This window comes from Felis catus, chromosome B3 (genome assembly GCF_018350175.1).
Source record: "Felis catus isolate Fca126 chromosome B3, F.catus_Fca126_mat1.0, whole genome shotgun sequence".
NCBI classification, from domain to species: domain Eukaryota; kingdom Metazoa; phylum Chordata; class Mammalia; order Carnivora; family Felidae; genus Felis; species Felis catus.
The window spans coordinates 56590657-56613154 of record NC_058373.1 but is presented as its reverse complement, the minus strand read 5'-3'; the positions used below and the strand labels follow the sequence as shown (position 1 = coordinate 56613154).

Here is a 22498-nt window from a genome sequence, read left to right as displayed (position 1 = left end):
AAGCTGTTCGTATGAGAAGTTGTAGTCTAGCCATTATGCTAAGTATGAGTTAAACCTAATATTTCCCATTTCTTTTCGTATGATGTTATTTTGATTTTTAATTGTTTTATTAATTATTAAATATATGCAAAATTGTATTTATAATATATTGAACCATAATGATAATAATAAAATGAAGATCCAAATATTCTTCTACACAGCTCTAAACATGGAATATGGCCAATACTTTGAACTTTTTGTGTGCCCTCAGTGATCACACCGACATCCCTTCACACTCCATCCTTAGGTAACTACAAATTTGATTGTTTGAAATTAATTGTTTCCTTAACTTTTTTCCAGTTTAACCAATATCTTCATATTCTTAATCAATAGTGATCACTTTACCTATAAATAAATACATAATTCTATGTATGTCCTCTTAGCAATTTTTATCTTTTGCCAAACAACATGTTCTTATGATTCATCCATGTTGGTGTGCTTATTCTTCCACTCTAGAGTATTTGTTATGAACATATTTTGACTTATTTATCCATTCACCTGTTGATTGGCCTATTATGAACGTTCCTGCTTTGAACACTCTTGAGTGTGTTTCCTTATGCATATGGTAAGCTGTGATTTGCTTAGAATTTCCTGTTACATCTTTTTCTATATTTTACTTTCAAAGATATGAGTCCTTATATTTTAGGGATATATCTTGTTAACTTGTTAATTATATGATGATTCCCAATTCATGTATTTCTAAACTTTAATATTTGTAAATTTTCTATCAAATACAAGTTTACCTACACGAAAAAAAAAAAAAAAAAAAAAAAAAAACCTACCGCCAACTAGAATTGGAAAGCTGGCGTTGTGAGAAAGAGTAAAATGTCACCCTACATTTAGGAGAAAAAATGAAACTTGATTAACATGATATCTATACTCAGCAGCAAGTAAGGGACACTAGGAAGGAACAGAGTATAAACATATGTAGTTCATCAGGAAATTGTAGCATGTGACAAAAAGCAGTGGTTACTGGAAGGAATTAGAGCCTTGTCTGGAGGAAGAAGGAAAAGAGGTGGTATAAAAAGAGCTTGTGCTTTTTGGGAGAAAGCTTGATAGTAAAGACTATTCTAGTTCTGGAAGATTGCCTGGGGAATGCATGCATCCAGAGGAACAGAATGTGACAATAGACATATGGTTGCATGCCAGGCTAAGGTTGAATGATATTTACCATAACCATGAGTCAGCAGCACCTCAGAATGCCAGGAGGTCCTGAACTTGGGCTGACCTGGACTAGTTTGTGAGGTAGAAGTGTTATGTCTTTGATAGCACCACCATTTTTCTTTATTTGGTGAGGGCCCATTCTTAGGGCCGTCACACTGCCTGCTGACTGCATAGAACCCTTGAATCCCTGCCAACTAGCTGTGCATCCTTCCATCAAACATCAAACAGACATTTTCATTTTCCCATTTCGTTTTCCCACGGCAAACTTGCGCAATGTGCAAGACCAGAAATTCTCAGTCACTGTACCCCCAGATTTTTATCAAAGTATAAAATGTATTGTTATAACTAAACTGCTCTTGCTTTGGCTTATAAAAGAACAATTTGTTGAATAGTTTGCGAGAGGTATAGAAAGCAAGGGAGCAAGAGATAAGCACTGTACTATGAGGTCAAGCTAATATCACGGAAAGGCAGAATGTTTACCAGGTTGTATGAGAACTTAGCCTCTTTATGATACAATAGAGTTTAGTGTAGATAGTAAACAGTTTTCAGAAAACAGAAGCATGGTACTAAAGGGGTGACAAATGAAGTATGTGATAATTGTGAACACTCTTATAGAGATGCAGTCTTACACTATGGTAAGACATATATGATTGTATACGAACATTTTAAAGTTTTTTAATCTACGCAAATTCCAGCATTTGTAAGTATGTTGCAAATACCAAATGTCTGAGGATCTCAGCAGTAGATTTAAGCTCTGTTAGGTAGTGACCATTTCCCACGTAGTGAACAAAGGTACATGGGTAGTGCTAATAAAATATCAGTTGAATGAATTAATGCTTTTCCCTGACTTATTTTCTACGAGGGCCAATTTGATAAATTTATTTGGGCTAAGTCATTACGGTTGATAAAAGGTGGGAATGTTTAGCTAGGAGTTAAATGTTTAACAGAAACTCAAAACTTTATCCTAAAGAATCCTATTCAGATGATGAGGAATTTCAGACAAAGGTGTCAATCTATTGGGAAACTAGGAATAAGGATAATATGTAAATTCAGCTTACTTCCTAAATCACAAAAATCAAAGACACGAGATTAGATAGGAGAACATGTGGCAGGATTTATTTATTTTATCAATTCTTTAAATAAATATTAACACATTCTAAAGACAGACACCATGATTAGTGAGAAGACACTGACAAAAAATATAAAACATGAGAAAATCATGTAGTATGTTAGAATGTGTTAAGTGCCGTGGAAAAAAATATTTAGAGCAACAGGGAGAGTTCAAGAAAGCAACAGAGGAAAATTAAAAATTCATTCATTCACTCACTTAGCCACTCAGCCAGCAGTTCTCAAGCATCTGTTTTGTCCTCAGTAGTCAGAATATAAAAACAAATTAGACACGCCCCTGCTTAGTCTAGTTAACATACATGAACAACAGGAAGAACCAAGCTGTTGTTTGTAAATTCTGGAATAAAAATGGGAGTAGAGTGCTATGGGGACTTTCAATAATAGCTAGCAATTCAGAGAAGCCTTCAGAGATAAACACCATTTGCATTAGATCTTAAGAACTGGGTAAGATTTAATCAGTTGAGAGGAGAGAAAGGACATTCCAGGAGGCAAAAAAATGCAACAGCATGGCGATAACAAAAGAGGACTGCAATTCAAGGTAAGGCAAAAAGTTTGTTGTAGTCAAAGCATAATTAGGACAGAAAGCTAACAAGGGGGCGTGGTGGAATCCTGTAGGGTGAAGAAGTGGTTCCTTAGCAAATGAGCTTGGAAAGGAATCCATCTAGCTAATACACATTAAGAGTTTCCACATACACTGAAAGCATTTGTATGCTGCCCTGTATTTTGATCATAGGAAACAGCAGGCTTAAAAGTACCGTGGAACAAAGCAGTATACTTTTGTGTTTACCATGGGTGTGCTTGGCTTTAACTAGACCCAGAATACAAAAATCCAAACTTACAAAACAGATAAAATGGGATGTGATTATTTTGTGAACAAAGGGATTCTTAACTTTATAAAAGGATTTACGTTCTTTGTTCTCAAGTACAAAAGTAGTGCCTGAGCTTGCCAACTCCCTGAATGTCAGGAGTCTCCCATAATGGAATTATTCCTGACACGCTTCTGACTCTTCAGCAGAACCATTTTTTTCTCCTGCTTTGTTTTTAAAGTTAATATATATACAGAACCAATTCTATATAAGACATGAATTTGTATTTTCAATATTTTAGTAAACATTGTGTTTAGCTCCCAGCCCTCCCCTCTCTTATCTATAAACAAACTGAAAAGCAGAAAGGGAAAGGAATCACTCAATGTAGGCTTCATGGGGTCAGATCAGAACATCCTGGAGTTGGGGCTGGAGAAGTGTCACTGGAGAAGTGACAAATGAAACTGATGGTGGAGATGAAGGCCCGTGAATTTGGAAGAGACACCGTGGGCCCAATGGCACTGTGTAATAGCTGCACCAAGATTTCTCGTCATGATGGGGATTTGGGGTACAGGCAACATGAGGATAGTAATGTGAGTTTCTTCATGCAATGAGATAATCAAAACAAATGAGATAATCAACATCTCATAAGGAGCATCCGTATCTGGAAGATAAGCTTACAAAACTCCTTACTATAGTCATGTTTCACGGGAATATAGTGTTGCCAGGCAGTGTCTTTATCAGTTGGTATTCTTCAATATTTCAATTTTTAGAGAACTACTCTATGTGTTTATTTTTTAATTTAAAAACTGCACAGACTTGTGGAGGAATGGAGAAAATGGTTGAAAGGGAGAGGCAGATGTGGGGTTCCAGTTATGAAATGAATAACGTCATGGAAATAAAAAGCACAGCATGAAGAATATAGTCAATGATACTGTAATAGCAGTGCATGGTGACAGATGGTAGCTATGCTTGTGGTGAGCACAGCATAATGCCTAGACGTATCTATTCACTGTGTTGCACATTTGAAACTAAAGCATCATTGCGTTTCAACCACACTCAAAAAATTAATAAGTTAATTATAAATACATGAAAATAACACAAATAAAGGATTTGGGAATGACCTCCTTCAGGTATGCTTCCTGCCACACCTCTTCAAAATACTAGTTTTAATGTCTTAATTTGTTAAAAGCTCAAAGTTTAATGTTTGAGTTGATAGACAGTAATACTTTAAAAGTAATATTTAAATACACTAATAAGGTGGGGCGCCTGGGTGGCTCAGCCGGTTAAGCGTCCGACTTCAGCTCAGGTCATGATCTCACAGTCCGTGAGTTTGAGCCCCTCATCGGGCTCTGTGCTGACAGCTCAGAGCCTGAAGCTTGCTTCAGATTCTGTGTCTCCCTCTCTCTGCCCCTCCCCTGCTCATGCCCTGTCTCTCTCTGTCTCAAAATAAATAAAAAACATTTAAAAATTAAAAAATAAATAAATATACTAATAAGCGTTCATATACATAAACCATTTACTGTACTGACCAAATATCTGTTTTTCCAAAACATTAAAATATGCGTGTGTGTGTGTTCAATATCTAACGGTAATATACTTAATGGTAAAAGACAGAATGCCTCTTAATAGCACACCCTTGGTATCCTCACACTGTTCATTCCCAGATGGTTTCCTTACCCAGGACTGCCACTGCGGGCCCCTGGTGCCACCTTTCCAGTCAGCCACAGTGTGTTGCTCTACCCACTTCTAGAGACACCTCGGTTGCTTGTCTTTAGCAGGTGTCAACAAAAAACAAAAAGTTGTTCTCAGTCTCTGGCTTTATGGAAAAATTTTGTGCCCTGATCCTGTGAAGTGTTCCATTTCTGCCACCTAAAAGCTTGGCCAGGGCTTACCGAGGAATCTCTGCCTTTCATTCAGAGGCTGGTTTTGCTGTGAACTGTTCCTCTTTTTTCTCATCAGCTTCCAGTCTAGGTCTTTGCCATTACCAACGGTGTGGTCAGCTCTTTTCACGATTTTGGAAGGCCCTCTGACTTCTGCAACTTTAAAACTCTGTCCACATGAATCCAGATAGTGGTGTTATACATATAAGATATATATCCTTCATGTATCTTACGTTATTCCTTTTGATGGTGGGAAAAAGAGATGCTCCAGAACCTTGAGTTTTCTTAGGTTTGACTCTTAAATAATATCTAAAGAGCTATTCTTTACATAAGTGAGTGTTGACTCTGATCTGTTTCTGACACCTTTCTAGGAAGAAGTCATTTGCTCAGGTATAGCAAAGAGGAAGAAAATTTGCTTCCCTGCTCTTTATAAAATTTTGCAGAACCTCTGGACCATATTCAGTTTCCAGAAGACACCTGAAGACCTTGGGCCAGAACATTAAGTAGTTTAACAATGAAATCTCAACAGGCCAATTGCACGATACTTGCCAGGAAAGATAATGGGCTGGCCAGAGTCATGGTGCTCTAACCTGTCAGACAGAAGTTTCTCCCAGTTGGCCCCTAAGGGCTACAGGCTTAGTTCTTATACTTCATTCATGTTGGACCAACAGTTAACAGAGGACAGAGTTTACGTGGGGGTGGCTATTGGCATGAGTGCCTACAAAGCTAATGCCAGGTGCTAAAGATACTGCATTATTGTTAAAATTTTGAAAAGCAAAATGCTGAGTTTGTTTAGTCACACTCACAGTGGCCTAGACACTTAAGTGCCCGCAAGAGCCATCTGCTGAGCTTCAGCCCTTACACGTGGTACATTAGCGTCTCTACACATGACTCTGTTAACCAAAGAGAATTTCCTTGCCTTTGAACAGCCCTGTTCACCTGGAAGCCAAGAAACTCATTCCATGCCACTCTCTCAAGTATTTCCTGTCTCCACTCTTCAAATGGCCATTTGTAAGAAAGTTGTTTGGAATTCAGAGCATATTTTTCCTGCATTAGAGAGTATCATAAATGGTGGTTAGGGTTTAAGCCCAAACACACTAACTTGCTAAACTTAATGCAATGTTCTAATGGTAGAAATGAACTACCATTTATGACTACGTTTTGTTTTACTTTTTAATATGCAAGAAAATGATTTGTGAATTCTAAATTGGGTTTCCAGGAACCCTGACATGATAGTGCTGGCCTCTGAGGCTTTGCCCATGGCCTCACTGTCCACCCAGTGAGAGGAAGAGCTCTCTAATTCTGTTCACTTGCAGGGATCTCAGGTGGAGATGTGGGAACGGAGGCAAACATGAACTGTAGCAAGAGTCTCTGTGGGGCAAAGACAGATGTCCTGCCTTAGTCTTCTCCCTATCTTCCCCTCCCTGGGGCTGTAGAAATGGGTTTAGAGTGCTTGGTAGTCTGGTCACTGGGAGAAACAGGAGAGGAGTTTCTCCTGTGAGCCCAATGGCGGTGGCCTTTTAAATTTGGAAAATGCTCTATACATTAGAAACTGCCTGTGTTTAGAAGATTCATTAACTCTTAGCATCCTGCTCTCAACCTCTAAGCTGCACTGAGAAATCATTAGTCTGTATTTTTATTAAGCCTTAAAACTATTTTTATGTGCATTTGGTGTCTATTTTTTTCTAGAGCTGTATCAAAAATAAGAAGCCTGTATTCACATCACAATGTAGTTTTGATAGGGGACATTTTGTTGTTTTTACAAGGCATGATTGGATATACCATTAAATTATACTTAGCAATCATGTAAAAAAAATAATTGAATAATGTTGGGGCGCCTGGGTGGCTCAGTTGGTTAAACATCCGACTTCAGCTCAGGTCACGATCTCACAGTTCATGGATTCCAGCCCTGCATCAGGCTCTGTGCTGACAGCTCAGATTCTGTGTCTCCCTCTCTCTCTGCCCTCCTTTGTGCACACTATGTCTCTCTCTATCTCAAGAATAAATAAACATTAAAAAAATAAAAATTATGAATTTAACAATGTTTAATTAACCTTAAAAGAATAAACAGAATGATAGATCGTTTTAAAAAATGGAAGACTGAAAATGTTAAAAAATTAATTTTCCTCAGATTAATCGATGTATTCAATGAAATCTCAAGTTTTTAAAAATAATTTTAAAATGTTTTTATTTATTTTTGAGAGAGAGATAGAAAGAGTGAGTGGGGGAGGGGCAGAGGGGGGGGGCAGAGGATCCAAAGCAGGCTCTATGCTGACAGCAGAGAGCCCAATGTAGGACTTGAACTCATGAACCATGAGATCATGACCTGAGCCAAAGTTGGACGCTTGACCAACTGAGCCACCCAGGTGCCCCTGAAATCTCAAATTTTTAGCCATGTTTTTTTATTGATGAACTGATTCTAAAATTTATATGAGAAGCAAAAGGATTTAGACTAGTCAAAATTTTGAAAAAGAACAAAACTGAAGGATGTACATTGTCTGATTTCAAGACTTAGAGCTACAGCAATCATGATAACACTGTATTGAAATAATCATGAACCTACAAATCAATGGAACAGATTAGAGATTCCATAAATAGATCATACATATATTATCAAATAATTTTTGAAAACATGTCAATTCAATTCAATGAAGGAAAAAGGCTTTGCAACAGATGTGCTAAAACAACTGGGTATCCCTGTTGAAATTAATGAACCTCAACCCACTATCACATTATACACAAAATTTAATTTGAAATGTACCTGACCTAAATGTAAAAGCTAAAACTCTAAACTTTCTAGAAGAAAACAGAAGAGGAAAATTTCATGATCCTAAAGTAGGCAAAGATTTATTAGATAAGATAACATAAAAAAAGATATAACAAACTTCACCAACATTGATACCTTCCTATCTTCAAATGACATTATCAAGAGAATAAAAAGGCCATGCATGGGCTGGGAGAAAATATCTGTAATGAATGTATGTGACAAAAAATGCTTGAATCCAAATCATATAAAGAATCACTATACCTCAAGAATAAAAAGTCAACCAACCCAATAAAAAATGGGCACTCATTTGAACACATACAAAAGAAAATATTCCCAACAAAAATCTTCATTTAGCTGTTACCCTCATAACCTGATCCCCAGCTTTTTCATCATAATTGTTTTTGATGATAACTCGGTGATAATACCCAAGCAAAATCTAGTGATGTAGAGGCAGAGAAACCTTTCTGCCTATAAGGGTAATAAGGTTTTATGGCGCTTGGGTGGCTCAGTCAGTTAAGTCTGGCTCTTGATTTGGGCTCAGATGATGATCTCATGGTTCCTGAGTTTGAACCCCTCCTCAGAACCTGCTTGGGATTCTCTGTCTCCCTCTCTCTGTCCCTCCCCTGCGCACACATGTGTGCCCGCATCCATGCATGCTCTCCCTCTTCCTCTCCCTCTCGCTACAGAGTTATCCAACCCACTATGGAGTTATCATTTAGCTTTATAGCATCACAGTCATGTAAAGGTTAACTGCAGTGCTTCATTCATGCTCTTCCCCTTACCCTGGAATTTTCCCAGGGCTATCCATTGAAGAGCAGATTGATCTCATATCAACCTCAACAGAACTGGGATAGGAATTTTACATTGAATTAACCAAACAGACTGACATAATGCAATCCCTTTACTGGATAAACAAAAATGCACCTAGAAATATTATTGTATTAGTGTATTTGAACACTTGATCTAATCAGAGCACAATTATTTAATTACTGTTTTATTACACAGTTAAGAAATGTCTATTAAATCAAGCCTCTTAAATGTCATTCATGCTTACATGATTCTAAGAAATAAGTTCTTGTTAGTTTTCTTAATAGAGGAAAAGCTATAAATAGGCACATCTCAAATTACAGAAGTATTGCCTTCAAATTTATAAACCATATTATTACAATTGAATCAATTTTACTCCCGTTAATCTTTTAAATTTGAACTTTTTTCTGATTATGAAGATAATACATACTCATAAGAAAAAAATAAGAGTATGCAGACATGTAAAGGAGAAAAAAATTTACTTAACCAAGTGATCCAGAAGTTTTTTTTTTTTTAATTATCAGTGCTACACTAAAAAAAAAAAAATAGTTTATTTATTTATTTTGAGAGAAATAAAAGAGAGCATGAGCAGGGCAGAAAGAGAGGGAGGGAGACAGAGAGAATCCCAGACAGGCTCCACACCGTCAGTGCAGAGCCTGATGTGGGGCTCGAACTCACAAAGTGTGAGATCACGAACTGAGCCAAAAACAAGAGCTAGATGCTTCACTGACTGAGCCACACAGGCGCCCCTATGAGTGCTACTTTTTATTGTTTTTTATAAATATTTCGTTGTGTACTCGAGATCAGCCTTTTTTTTGCAGCCTTTTTTATTAACCAATACATAAATTATATATTTTAATTACCCATTTAGTTTAAAATAGGGGTAATTTTGAGTATACTTTTGGGACAAACAGAAATTATATGGCCTAAAACAAAAACTTATAAATTCTCACACCCAAGAGATGAGTTTTACTGTACATTGTTGTATTTCCATCCAATTCTTTTTCCGTGCTATTATTCCTACTTAGCATGTGCATGAGGTTTTAGATCCGCAACTAATTTAATAACTATATTGTACACATTTTATTGTACCCCTTAATAGCACTAGACACTATACTTTTAAAAACCTATTGTTTAGTGATATATAGGTTTTGGTATATTAATTTCCATTTCTTTGTTTCTAATGAGGTAGGACATGTCATAGATTCTTTGGTATTTTTCCAATAGAGTATTACCACTTTGTTACTAGTCACACTTTCTTAGTCACACTTTTGTCTGGCGCATCAAACGTATAGTATTTTCCCACTTTGCCTTCTAATATGCTTCGTATTTTGCCATAAAGATGTTTTAAAATGATTGGTCAATCTACTAGATTGTGTAATTTTATATAATGCTTTCAAGCTTAGAAAGCCTCCATATATCCAGCCCTTTGTTGATATTTGCTTATGTTTCCTTCTTTTTAATAATTACATTTCCTAAATAGGTCCATTAAAAAAAATCCCTGCAAATTTCTATCTATTCACATATTTTTTTTTCCATTTACTAATCTATTACTTTCCTTTTTCTTGCCTTCCTTAGGGCTGCCTTCTTTAAAACTTTCTAACTTAATTTTTTTTTTAATTTTTACTTATTTTTGAGAGAGAGTGAGAGAGAGAGAGAGAGAGCAAGTGGGGGAGGAACAGAGAGAGAGGGAGACACAGAATCAGAAGCAGGCTCCAGGCTCTGAGCTGTCAGCCCAGAGCCCAATGCGGGGCTCGAACTCACAAACTGCGACTTCATGACCTGAGCGGAAATCAGAAGCTTAATTGACTGAGCCACCCAGGTGCCCAAAAACTTTCTAACTTCTTAAATAAAATGCTTATTTCATTCATTTATCTTTCTTAAATGATAGTCTAGGGATGTAAGCTTACCTTTGAGTATTTATTTTGGACTATCCTAGAAATTTTGATATATTCTATTTCAATATATTTCAATTATTTTCTAAAAACATTTTAATTGCATTTTATTCCCTCTTTAACTAAATTGATACAATGGAATCTTAATTAATTTTTATTTTTGTTCATTCTTGGACAAAAGACGTAAACTGGCCCTTCCAGCTTCCATTTTTTTTTAAGACTTGAGGGTTTTTGTATGGTTTTGGATATGATTAAATTTTGTAGACATTTCTCACACATTTGACAAAATTTATATTTTTTATTTGTGAGGATAAATTTATATTGTTCAGAAGTATTTGTGCTTATTTGCTTTGATTTATGTTGATTTGTCACAGTACTAAGCTAAAGCATCTCACTATAATTGTTTTTGATGTCAAATTATTTATAATATTTTCTTTGTAATATTTTATATGCGTGGAGATTTATTGTTATTATCTCTTCATAATGGTTTTTCTCAAAAGAATTACCCACTGTCCCATTCAGTGCTTTTCTTCTCCTTGAGTTCCATTTTGCTATTATTGTTGTGACTTCTGCTTCCATCTCCTTCTTTTTTGCATTTGCTGTTAAGAGGGGAGTTTAACTCACATATAAATGTCATAATAAATATATTTAATCTTAGTTTTATTATCTTGTTGTATGCCTAACCTCTTTTTTTTTTTCCTGACTAGGTACTTTGTATTTTTGTAGTTTTCTTTGTGGGTTTTATTTTATTTACTACCCCCACACCTTTGCCAAGTAGGAATTCTATTTTTAGTTCTACTTGGAGTTGTCCATAGGTTTAACAAATATTTAAATGCATTTCTTACTTTTTGAAGTTAATTACTTGGGAATATGCATTTAAAATAGATGTATTTAAACTGAGACCCAAATGATGCTGTGCATAGTTGGAGTAGGGCACAGCATAATGGATGGCTGATATATCTCTGTAAAAAACTGAAAAATGTAACTATTTATTATGAAAATAGGTCTATGGTTTGTTAATAAAAATATTCTTTGTAATTGTCATTACGCTAGAATTCTTAGACAGAGCATGAGTAGGGGAGGTGAAGAGAGAGAGGGAGTCACAGAATCCAAGGCAGGCTCCAGGCTCTGAGCTGTCAGCACAGAGCCTGATGCCGGGCTCAAACTCACAAATCATGATCATGACCTGAGCCCAACTCAGTCGCTTAACCCACTAAGCCACCCAGGTGCCCCTTAACTCATGCATTTAAAATGTATTTAATGATCTCCTATTATGTTTGAGGGACTCGTAAACAAATTAGATGTGCTTCCTACCATTATGAAACATACAGCCTAGTTGGGGAAACGGGGAATAAACAAGTAAAAAAGGAACACACACACACACACACACACACACACACACCCCTTTTGTCTTTTGAGAAAATTTCAGATGTATTTTAATAAGGTGGGAAGAGACCACATATTAAGTAATATATGTGAATAAGCCCACATATTAACATGGAAGTTGTAACTTAAATTTGATCTTCAGTGATGCTTTATTTCCACTGCTTGCCTTTCAGCTAGTTATAATCCTTAATATATTCACTTGAAATTTCTCCTGTCAGAATTTCCAGTAGCACTTAATACTTTGGCTTTCACAGAGCATGATACAACTGAAAGGAACCTTAGAGATATTTTAGGCCCAGGATATGGTAAATAAAGGCACTGATGTCACACATGTCACCTCCCAAGCCCATGTGAGACGATGGCAATCAGTATTGATGCCCACTTATTTTAAGGCTGAATATAGCTCGGGAATCACTTTCACCACAGCATTCTAGTTTGTACTAACCACCTGAAGTTTTTGAAAAGAGATGAGACCTATTGGAAAAATTCTTGTTTTGGAGTGAGCAAACTTATTGATAACTAAAAATTAAAATATAATTAGTAAATCCATATTTACAAGAATCTTCTTGAGTAACAGTTTTGTGGGTCAGAATTTTCAAACTGGGATTAATCTGAAAGTGAGGCAGATCAAAATGTATTTTACCATTCTGTTTATTCTTAGCCCTATGCCTCTTCCAGCTCAGTTTTTAGGACTATTATTTGGAGATCCTGAACTAGAACTGTGGCATTAGAGCATCTGTATTCTATATTAGCTCAGAACAACACCCTCCTTCTTTTGGTGCAGATCTTTTCTCCAGTTTTTGGTTTGTTGTTTTTTTTTTTATACAACTCGCCCTTCATTTCTTATGCCATTAAGCATTATAGTCTGTTATAACCACATGGCAATGCAGAGGCTGAACATCAATGTAGTCACAAAAGGCTTATTTAAGAATATACATTGCACAAGTGAGAGTTTTATTGTTTATTCAACAAGTATTTATTGAGCGTCTTCTATGTGCTAGGTGATGTGCTGGGCTCATAAGTCATTTAACAGAAATGAAAAGCTTTCAGGCCATTGTAGGGCTTTCTAGGTGGACAAGGCAGAGATGGAACTAAATAATAAAATGGACAGTAAATTATGTTGTCTATTAGAAGGAGATTTTGGTCTAAACAAGATGAGAGCTGAGGAATGAGATTGGAATAGCGAGATTAGTGGTGGGGTACAAATTTATTTATTTGTGTGTTTTTAAAGTATATTTATTTATTTTGAGAGAGAGGATGAGTGGGGGAGGGTGAGAAAGAGAGGGAGCGAGAGAATCCCAAGCAGGCTCCACGCTGTCGGCACGGAGGCCAACATGGAACTTGATCCCACGTACCATGAGATCATGACTTGAGTAGGAACCAAGAGTTGGACACTTAACCGACTGAGCCACCGAGGCGCCCCAGGCTGCAAATTTACATAGGCCTTTTGGAGAAGGTGAAATTCAGGCAAAGATTTGAAAGAGGTGAAAGAGTTAGTCATATACACAGATGAAGGAAAGATGTTCCAGGCATCGGAAACAAGTGGGTCTGGTGTGTGTGAGGAACAGCAAAGATGCCAATGTAGCTGGAGCAGAGGAAGCATGAAAGGGGGTAGGAGATGGCAGGGGAGGGGAAGGGCAGATAACTCAGGACATGTCACTTTGCAAAGACAACCAAATTAGAACACAAGAAACAAGGATAGATATTAAATGTTAATGTAATTAGCACACTCACTTTAATTAAGTGTAGTTAGTAGGTTTTAGACAAAAGGACAATAGGAACCTGATTCCATACAGGAATCTCCTCTCACTTTCAAGCCCTTTTAAAATTTTCCCCATCACTCCTTTAATTAAACAAGAGTCCAAGAGTCCTATTTTTTTTTTAAATTTTTTTTAATGTTTATTTATTTTTGAGACAGAGAGAGACAGAACATGAACGGGGGAGGGTCAGAGAGAAAGGGAGACACAGAATCCGAAACAGGCTCCAGGCTCTGAGCTGTCAGCACAGAGCCCGACGTGGGGCTTGAACTCAGGGACCGCGAGATCATGACCTGAGCCGAAGTCCGACGCTTAACCGACTGAGCCACCCAGGCACCCCCAAGAGTCCTATTTTTTGAATGTTCTATTTCCCTAGTCTTTACAAACTGCCTTAATCTTTCCCACCACTTTTCTTTTTTTTTTCTTTTACCCACCACTTTTCTAAATGCAACCTGTATAACAAATTTTCACATTCAGAATTTTTTTCTACATCAAACATAATTACCTGTGAAGTATTTTGTGATATTCCTGCAAAACACATATTGCAGTTCATTTTGGGCTCCATGTACTACCTAAAACAATTGATTTGAATTCATTGCATCCCTGGCATGTGAACTGAAGGGGACATCATTAAAAATGCTAAAGGTGCCCCACATGTTCCCTTCAGACTTCTCTGGTAGTGTTGACACACGGTAATGATTTCATGCAAACACAATCAGCAACCTAAGTGTCTCTGTACATCTCCTGCATTTGGTGCAAGAATGAGTCTCAACCCTGGGGGAAGCAGAGTGATGCCTGGAAATTCAACAGACGTGAGTAAGACACAGCCCTCCTCCCACTTTCTGCATCCCTTCAGAAATAGCCATGCAGGAGCCGCACTCCAGGGAATACAGCATTCAGTCACACTGTGGGCAGCTAACGTGTGACACAGTAACTCTCAGCCCAGTGCTGTAGAGGATACACTAAGATAAGGCAGCTCACACATTTTTAGCATTTGTACCATGTTTTAAAATTTTCAAAACACACTCATGAATTTACCCTAAAAAGCTGCATGATGTGTTGCCTTTAGTTTTTCTAATTGGAAATAATTGGAGAGCCAAAGCTTCCATATGTAAAATAGACAATAATCAAGTTCCAAAATCTGGAGCCCTAGCCATTATTGCATTCTCATGATGTGGAGTCAGCATAACTAGTTTTAAGTCCTGACTCTGCTAGTTACTAAATCCATGACACTGGATAAATTACTAAAACTCCCTCTGCTCAGTTTCCTCATCTGCAGGTTTGGTCTAATTTTGAATTAGCAAGCATTAGCAAGGAGAGGCCTAATAAGTACTTGCACATTAGGGCTTGTCCTCTCAGAACCCCCCACCCCCTTTTTGGAAGCCAACCATCATGCTATAAAGACACTTAGGCTAAAGAACAAAATAATGAAAGGCCAGACGGAGGGAGGCCCTAGAGAGTAAGAGGACATGGTGAATGTTTCAGCCACAACAAATCTTCCAGCTGAATGTTCCCACCTGAGTAACCTCAGCTATACTGTGCGCAACAGAACCACCCGGTTGATCCCAATAAACCCGCATAAGTGTGAGAAATAATGAAACATTGCCATTTTCGGCTCTCAAGCTTTGGAGTGATTTGTTAGCAACAATAGATAACTGAAAGAGTCAACAGTTCTTTTAATTTAATATTTAAACCACTTAAAAACTGCCAATGCAATAGATTTTTATTTATTGTACTGATTTAGACAACAGCAAGTCAAGGAGAAAAGACAGGGTCTATCACTGGGACTGGGAATGGATTTAGGAATTAGGTATAATAAGATGAAGGAAAAAAGTTATTAATATCTGGCAGCAGAATTTCTCTTAGGCTCAGAATTGCACTTGTTTAGAAAAAAAGAAAATTCCTTGGTATGTATATCAAGTAGGATTAGGTTTGGCAGCGTGTAATAGAAAAAAACACACACAACACACAGTGGCTTAAATAAGATAGATGTTTATTCTTCTTGCATTCATAAACAAGACCAAAGGAAGGTAGTTCAGAGCTGACATGGTAGTTACTGGTTCTCTGGGACCCAGGCTTTTTCTATCCTGACACTCTGCCCTGTAATGGCTTTGCCTTATGGTCCACAATGGCTGGTCAGGCTCTGCAGTCAGGTCTGTATTTCAATCAACAGGGGGAAGAAAACAGAAGCATGGAGGAACAAAAAACTGCACAAAACTTCTGTTTACATCTCAAGGAAACTAAGTTAAAAGGGCACTCATAGCTCACAGAAATGTAGAGAAAGGTATTCTTTTATATAGCTATGTAACATGTGGTATAATCCCTGCATATGACTGATAGCACTTCGTAAAGACTACTACCTTATTCAAATTACTTTGTGTGAAAGGAATATGTGTGTGTGTGTGTGTGTGTGTGTGTGTGTGTGTGTGTGTGTGTGTGTAATCTGGTGAAATAGTCATATACTAGAAGATATGGATAGCAGATCACCAACATGAGAGAAAATCCCAGAAGCAAAGGTGGCCAACTCAATGTAAATCTCCCAGAGTTTTCTGAAGGAATTTTGGGGAGGACTTTATACTTCAGTAGTTTGCAAAATAGAGACTCAAGCAATAATTTTTTCTTTACTTTTCATTATATAAATTTTAAGACATCCACAAGATTGGAAGTAATGATATAATGAAACCCACATATCCATCACCCAGTTTCAATAATCTTAACAGATGGCTATTCTTGTTTCCTTTGTACACCCCTGACTTCTTATCCCTCCTAACCCCGGATTGTTCTGAAAAAAATACAAGACATAATATCACAACCTAATGTTTTCTAGATCACAAAGGATCCAAGACCCTAAAAGCATCTGGATTAAACATGGAAAATGCATAAAGTCAACAACTGCAGAGTCAAAGAACAGAGTTGGGCAACATTCACAGAAAATAGTGGATAGTATGAGCAGTTTAGAATTGAATAAAAATGAAATACATGAAGAACTTTAGGGTGTAACCCTAAAAGTAAGTAACCAATATAGGAACAGGAAACAGACTGTGGATAACATAAAAGAGAAAGCACTGGGTGTATGGAATAGTGAAAAAGGCACACAGAAAGAGAGGAGATATTCAGGTTACAGAACATTCGATGAGTTGCCAATTGGATAACAAAGGAGGACTTAAAAGATGAAGATGAAAAGGAAAAGTAGAGAGGCCAATGGCAAACACCGCTAGTTGTTTGCCTAATAGCCATCCTCTTCTTCCACCTGAGTAACAGAACCCTAATTGTATTCAGGCAGCAGTGTGTCCTGATAAAAGTGGCATTTCCCAGCTTCTCCGTGCACATAGCCCAGGTGAAATTCATTGCAGAGAGCTTTGGAAAGGCTCTTTCAAGAAGGTTTGACTCAGCAGTGGGGGCTCACTTTCTACCCTTCCTCCCTTTAACCTTTCCCCTCTATCTCCAGTCTAGAGACAAGAGATAACTGGAATCCGAATGGCCATCGTCAGCCAAGAAGCAGTTCAAGGAAGTTGGAGCTCCCTCATGACTGTAGGGTCACCATATTGGCTGTGGCCTGCTGAACTCCACTCCGACAAATGAAAACCACTTTTGTGGGGAAAGGGGGAGGTCTCTGTCAAATTTGAAGAAAACTAATTTAGCTGATTATAGGCACAGTAAAAGAAGTACAAAGCCTATGAAGGAAGATTGGGAATTTTTATCCAGCAAAGAAGAATGAATGAAACATTTTCCACTGATCAGATGTTGCTGTTCTGTCAACAGTGTCCCTCCCAGGTGAATTTTTAGGTGAAAAAGGTTAGGCATCAAACATTTCTTGCAAAGCAGTTCTCAAAGCTGAACCAGAATCAAAGACTCAGTGGTGTCACCTATTATTACTTATTAATTATTACTATTAGTACCAGCCTCTCAAAATTCTATAACTTAGTCAATTTCACAGCACTTTCATATAAATTACCTTATATCCATTTGTCCATTGATTTTCACTAATATGCTTTGAGCACTTAATAAGTGCACATGATTTTAGAAGACATGTCTGGGGAAAAAAGTATTTTGGATTCACAGTATCAGGTAAGGCCAAAAAAATAGCTACCATTTATTGATTGATTAAACTATATGAGGCCTTATGTGAAACATTTTACAGATTTTTTCACATTTAATTTCATAACAACTTTTTAAAGATGATTATTGTTTGTTATCCCTCTGTTTTTGCTTGAGAATCTTTAAAAGAGATTAAAAACTTGCCAATTTCACTCAACTAGAAAGCTAAAGTACTGGTATTCAAATACCATGTCTCCAAATAATTTTAGTTCAAAATGGAGAATGTGAGATGTCTAAAAAAGATATAAATATAAGTGAAATATAAAGTAGAATGAGGATTTGTTTTCTATTCTTTCAGAAGAAGAAACTAAGTCTCAAATAACGTAGTGATTTATCTGACTTGCTTTATTTGTCCTGCTCATGTTTCTAACACAGGCCACACAAATTATCCTTTCTGCCCTGCTCTTTCGTACCACCCACTATACATCTAACTGCCAGAAATCATAGGGGAAAGGATGTAAAAGGAACAAAGAATATTTACTTACTGCTGGCCAGAATTATTGTACTACATCCAAAGGTCTGTGAATGATGGGGAAGTAGTTCAAAAGGGAAAAACAAGTCTTCACCTTAATCCGATCTACTATTTGTATGATAAATAGTAGCACATCCACCACTTTGTGTCACCTAATGGGAAATCCCCTAATGGTGGACTAGATTTACACTCTATGATCAAATTTTAGAACACTCACATCATTCTCCCTCTTCTTTGTGGAGCAAGGCTTCAGAACCTAGACCAGGAGTGAGGGGTTAAATTATGCTTTAGCCTTGCTAAGTGAACATAAATTAGTTAGTCCCAGTGAATAACTGAGGGGGAAAGGTGGAGGTTCTGGGGAAGGGAGAGAATGGGAAAAAGCGTAAGCAACTGAAGAGTCAAAAATAGGATCGTTGGGGCACCTGGGTGGCTCAGTCGGTTTAACATCTGACTCTTGATTTTGGCTCAGGTCATGATCTCAGCGCTGATGGGATCAAGCCCTACACCTGGCTCCACACTAATAGTGCAGAGACTGCTTGGGATTCCTTCTCTCTCCCCCTCTCTCTGCCCCTCCTCTGCTTGCTCTCTCGCTTTCAAAATAAATAAACATTAAAAAAAAATAAAGTCCCTCTCATGTATTTAAAAAAAAAGTATTTACTAACATCTCTTAGGTATAAGGGATCACAGAAGACAGAGAAAGAGAAGCCACTGAACAGACTCTCAGGAATCCAACCCTTGTTCCACTAATTACTGGCCATGTGACCCCACCTCTGTGCCTGTTTGCCATGTATAAAATAGTCTCGATAAGGTTGTTGAGGATTAAATGAGCTAATATATGTGTAAAGTGCTCAGAGTAATGGCTGGCTGTTAGATGATGTCTCTAACTTAAGGTTAGCTGCTATTTATTTCAATGGAGGAGCCAGAGAAATAAATCCCCGTGTAAGATACAGGATAACGGAGTCAAAATACATGGGGAAAAATAGTAACTTTTTTTTTAAGTGTAAGAGTTAAGACAATAAGTGCTTATAAAAGGTCTGAGTTCAGAGATGTTTTCATTGTTGCTGTTGTTTTGTTTGTTTGTTTTTAGAACTCTGAATTAAGAGGCTCAAGAGTTACAAAAGAGGACAAAGGAAGGGAAAAATCCTACTTTGGAAAAAAGAGCTGTTTGGACAGGCTCTTCCATGGTAGATAACTTCATCATGTAGCATTGGGCAGTCAGGGCTGGCTGGTAGTGTGATAAGAAAGCCAACCCCATTCAGCTTGTGCTAGTCTGGAGGAACTTGGAGCCCAGCTCTGAGTTTAGGAGTTTTGAACTTAATGACATTCACCAAGTTAAAAAAGTGGGTAAAACCTACCAAGACTTGTTTGAAGGATTACATTAAAGAATGTATGAGAAATCACCTAGCCAAATGTAAAAAGGTATTAGTTTTCTCCATGACCTATTAGTTGAGATGCAGACAAGCAGCGCTGGCATCATATTTAAAGGGCATTCATTCCTTGAACAGTTTTTTGAGCATATAGTACGTACTGGGGATTACATTAGATGCTGCTGATAAGGTTAGAGTGTGACAAACTTCTGCCTGGAGAAACTTACCGACCAGTCGTGGAGGCAGTCACAGGAAGAGAGAATACCACATATGGTGTGGGTAGAAAGAATGATCATTGCAATATGAACAGTGCTGTGGGGAGCCCTTAGAGAGAAGTCTTTAAATTTGTCTGCAGGAACAGAGAAAAGTGAGTATCAGAATATTTCTATAACAACAACAAACAACAAAAAAGGAGAGGGGGCTCTCAGTAGAAAGTGGCATTAACAAAAATGGACTGGGCAAAAGATGGTTTTTCAGGAATTTTGCTGAGCTGTTTGCATATGGAAAAATCTGGACTGATAGGCCAGCCCCAAATGTCAATGCATAGCTGTGAGATGTTTCCTAAGTGACACGCAGTAGTAAATGTTATTAAGAGTGATACATGGCATATTAAAAATACACATCCTTATATATAATACACAATATTAAGCCATCTTATTAACAAAACCAAAATAACGGGTTCTGCCTACTTAAGTGGTTGGGAGGGGGGGATGTGGTCGATGACCTAAAGGTCGGCCGGCTGCTATGCTACCCCAGGACCTTCACCGTGCTTGGAGACCTCGGGTTTTCAGAGCAGGGGTGGGGGGGTGCGGGGCTTAGGCAGGGGAAGTTTAGAGCCGAGGGAGCGGCAGAAGCACGTGGGCTGAGGGGGTGGGAGGACGCAGACAGAGGAGTAACCGGTGGAAGTGTCAAAGAGGAAGGAGTGGAGGGCCGCTGAGGTGACAGGGTGTGGTCTGTGGGGGAGCAGCCGAACCCGGAGACGAGGGCAGACAGACCCACCAGGACAGAGGCGGCAGTGGGGAGCGTGCCTGCGTCGCTCGGTGCCGTGACAGCGGGGAGCGCCGCGCGGGGCCGGGTGGCGAGGGGAGTTTCCGTCCTCGCTCAAGTGGAGCCCGGCTCGGAGCTGCGCCAGCGCCTTCCGCCTGGGCCCGCGGTGCCAGACACCTGCCGAGTCCGAAGCGGGAGTCTGGCTGAGCCTTCGGCCGCCAAGTAAGTCTTGCCTTTTCTCTCCATTTCTCCTCCACGCCTCGGCGTCTTTCTCTGCGGACCGTAAAGCTCCCGTTGGGGGGCTGCGCGCAAAGCGCACCAGGAGGCTCCGGTGGCGTCCAGGGATGCTCCCAGCCTCCGGGCGCGCCCCGGCCGGCGCGGGGACCCGGCGCCGAGGCCCCCGCCGCCGCGTTCGCCTACGCAGCGCAGACGGAGGCGGCGGCGGAGTTGGTGGCACTGCTACTACCCGTCTTTTGTGTCTTGCCCGATCCCAGAGCCGTGCCAGGCCGGGGCGGGGAGCGGGGGGTTGGGGGGGGGAGGGAGCGGAAGCCACTTTATGGCTCCTGGCCCCACCTCTTGCCCCCACCCCAAATCCTTCGGGATTTCAATGAATCGCGGACTCGGGCGTAAGTGCGTGCCAGACCCCCCAACTGGGCTAGTTACATCCGGGTGGCGGCCGGCGGGACCGCCACGCCGCCCCCTCTTCTGATTTTCTTCTTAGACACAGCACCTTTAACCGGGGGGTGCTGGCAGCAAGGCTGACTGGGTGATTACGGGAGTCTAGGTGTAGGGGAAGACGTACCTTCTCGTTTTTCTTGGGTTCTGGAGGGGAAAGGACGGGGGCGGCGGGATCCCCGAAGCCGGAGCGTCCCGCGCTAGCGGGCTTGCGCGCGGCCAGCGAGCAGGCGTTCGCTGGGTGGGTCCCTTCCCTGGCTCATTGTTCGCGGTGACTGTTCTTGGGGCCGGGCTGAGCGACACAGCCGCTGCTCACGGGGCCATAAATAAAAGTGATGAGTTGCAGGAGTGAGGTCAAGGCTGCTTGGAGAAAGGGTTTACCCAGTTTGCAGACGGACTTCTCTGGGCTGGGAGGGCAATAGTACTCGACAGCGAAAACCGCTCCTGAGTGTGAAACTTAGCTCTGACTCTGATTCTCAGAGACAACCCAGTGAATTAAACCCTCGGAAACAGGGCGCGTATTTCCCCGTAGAAATTGTTTTCAGAGTAAGGAAGATGGAGTTTTAAGTATTATTGGCAACTGGCTGTTTTCTCTTGCTAGCACCTGTTTCTCTTAAAGGTTCCTGGGTGGGGTTTATTTTCTCGCCCCCTCCCCCTCTAGTTTTGAATGTGTATTTATTCTGGTTGCGCTTTCAGCTAGTTGAATTGCATGGTTCCGGGGCGGCGGAGGGGGGTGGGGAGTCCGTTTTTAAACACAAAGTGCAATTTCCACTCTACAAACGGCCAAGCACTAGTGTGCACATTCGTTTCTCTTCCACCCTAGCCGCGTGCTAACGTTCATGGAGGCAGACATGTGCACCTGGAGTCAAAGGGAGACGGCTGTCCGTAGTTGGAGATGCCAAAACACAGCTAGCGCTTGTTCGTTTTGTTGGAGAGTAGGACACTCTTGAGTTTTTCCATTTTTCTAAATTACAGCGATATCACCTGTTCATGATGTGTATTCTTTAGCCCACTACAAAGGAGGGTGCATTTTCCTGAGGAGGATGTTTCTTCTTTCTCTAAGATCCATAGGTACTAATCAGTAAGCTCTTGACAAGATATATATATATATATATATATATATATATATATATATATATATACACACACATACACACACACACATATACATGTGTATGTATTATATACATACATATGTATATATACATATATACACACATGTATGTGTGTGTGTGTGTATATATATATATATATTTACTTATTTATATTT

At 39.3% G+C, this 22498-nt stretch overlaps 1 long non-coding RNA gene across 1 annotated transcript; it reads right to left on the bottom strand.

The window, feature by feature from the left end:
* Positions 1 to 18775: 18775 nt before the first annotated feature.
* On the bottom strand, positions 18776 to 21751 carry LOC123385956. The gene is made up of 3 exons (XR_006599268.1): positions 21356 to 21751; positions 20566 to 20826; positions 18776 to 19915 (listed from the first exon to the last, which is right to left on the bottom strand). It is a non-coding gene; the product is annotated as an uncharacterized LOC123385956 (long non-coding RNA).
* Positions 21752 to 22498: the final 747 nt, after the last annotated feature.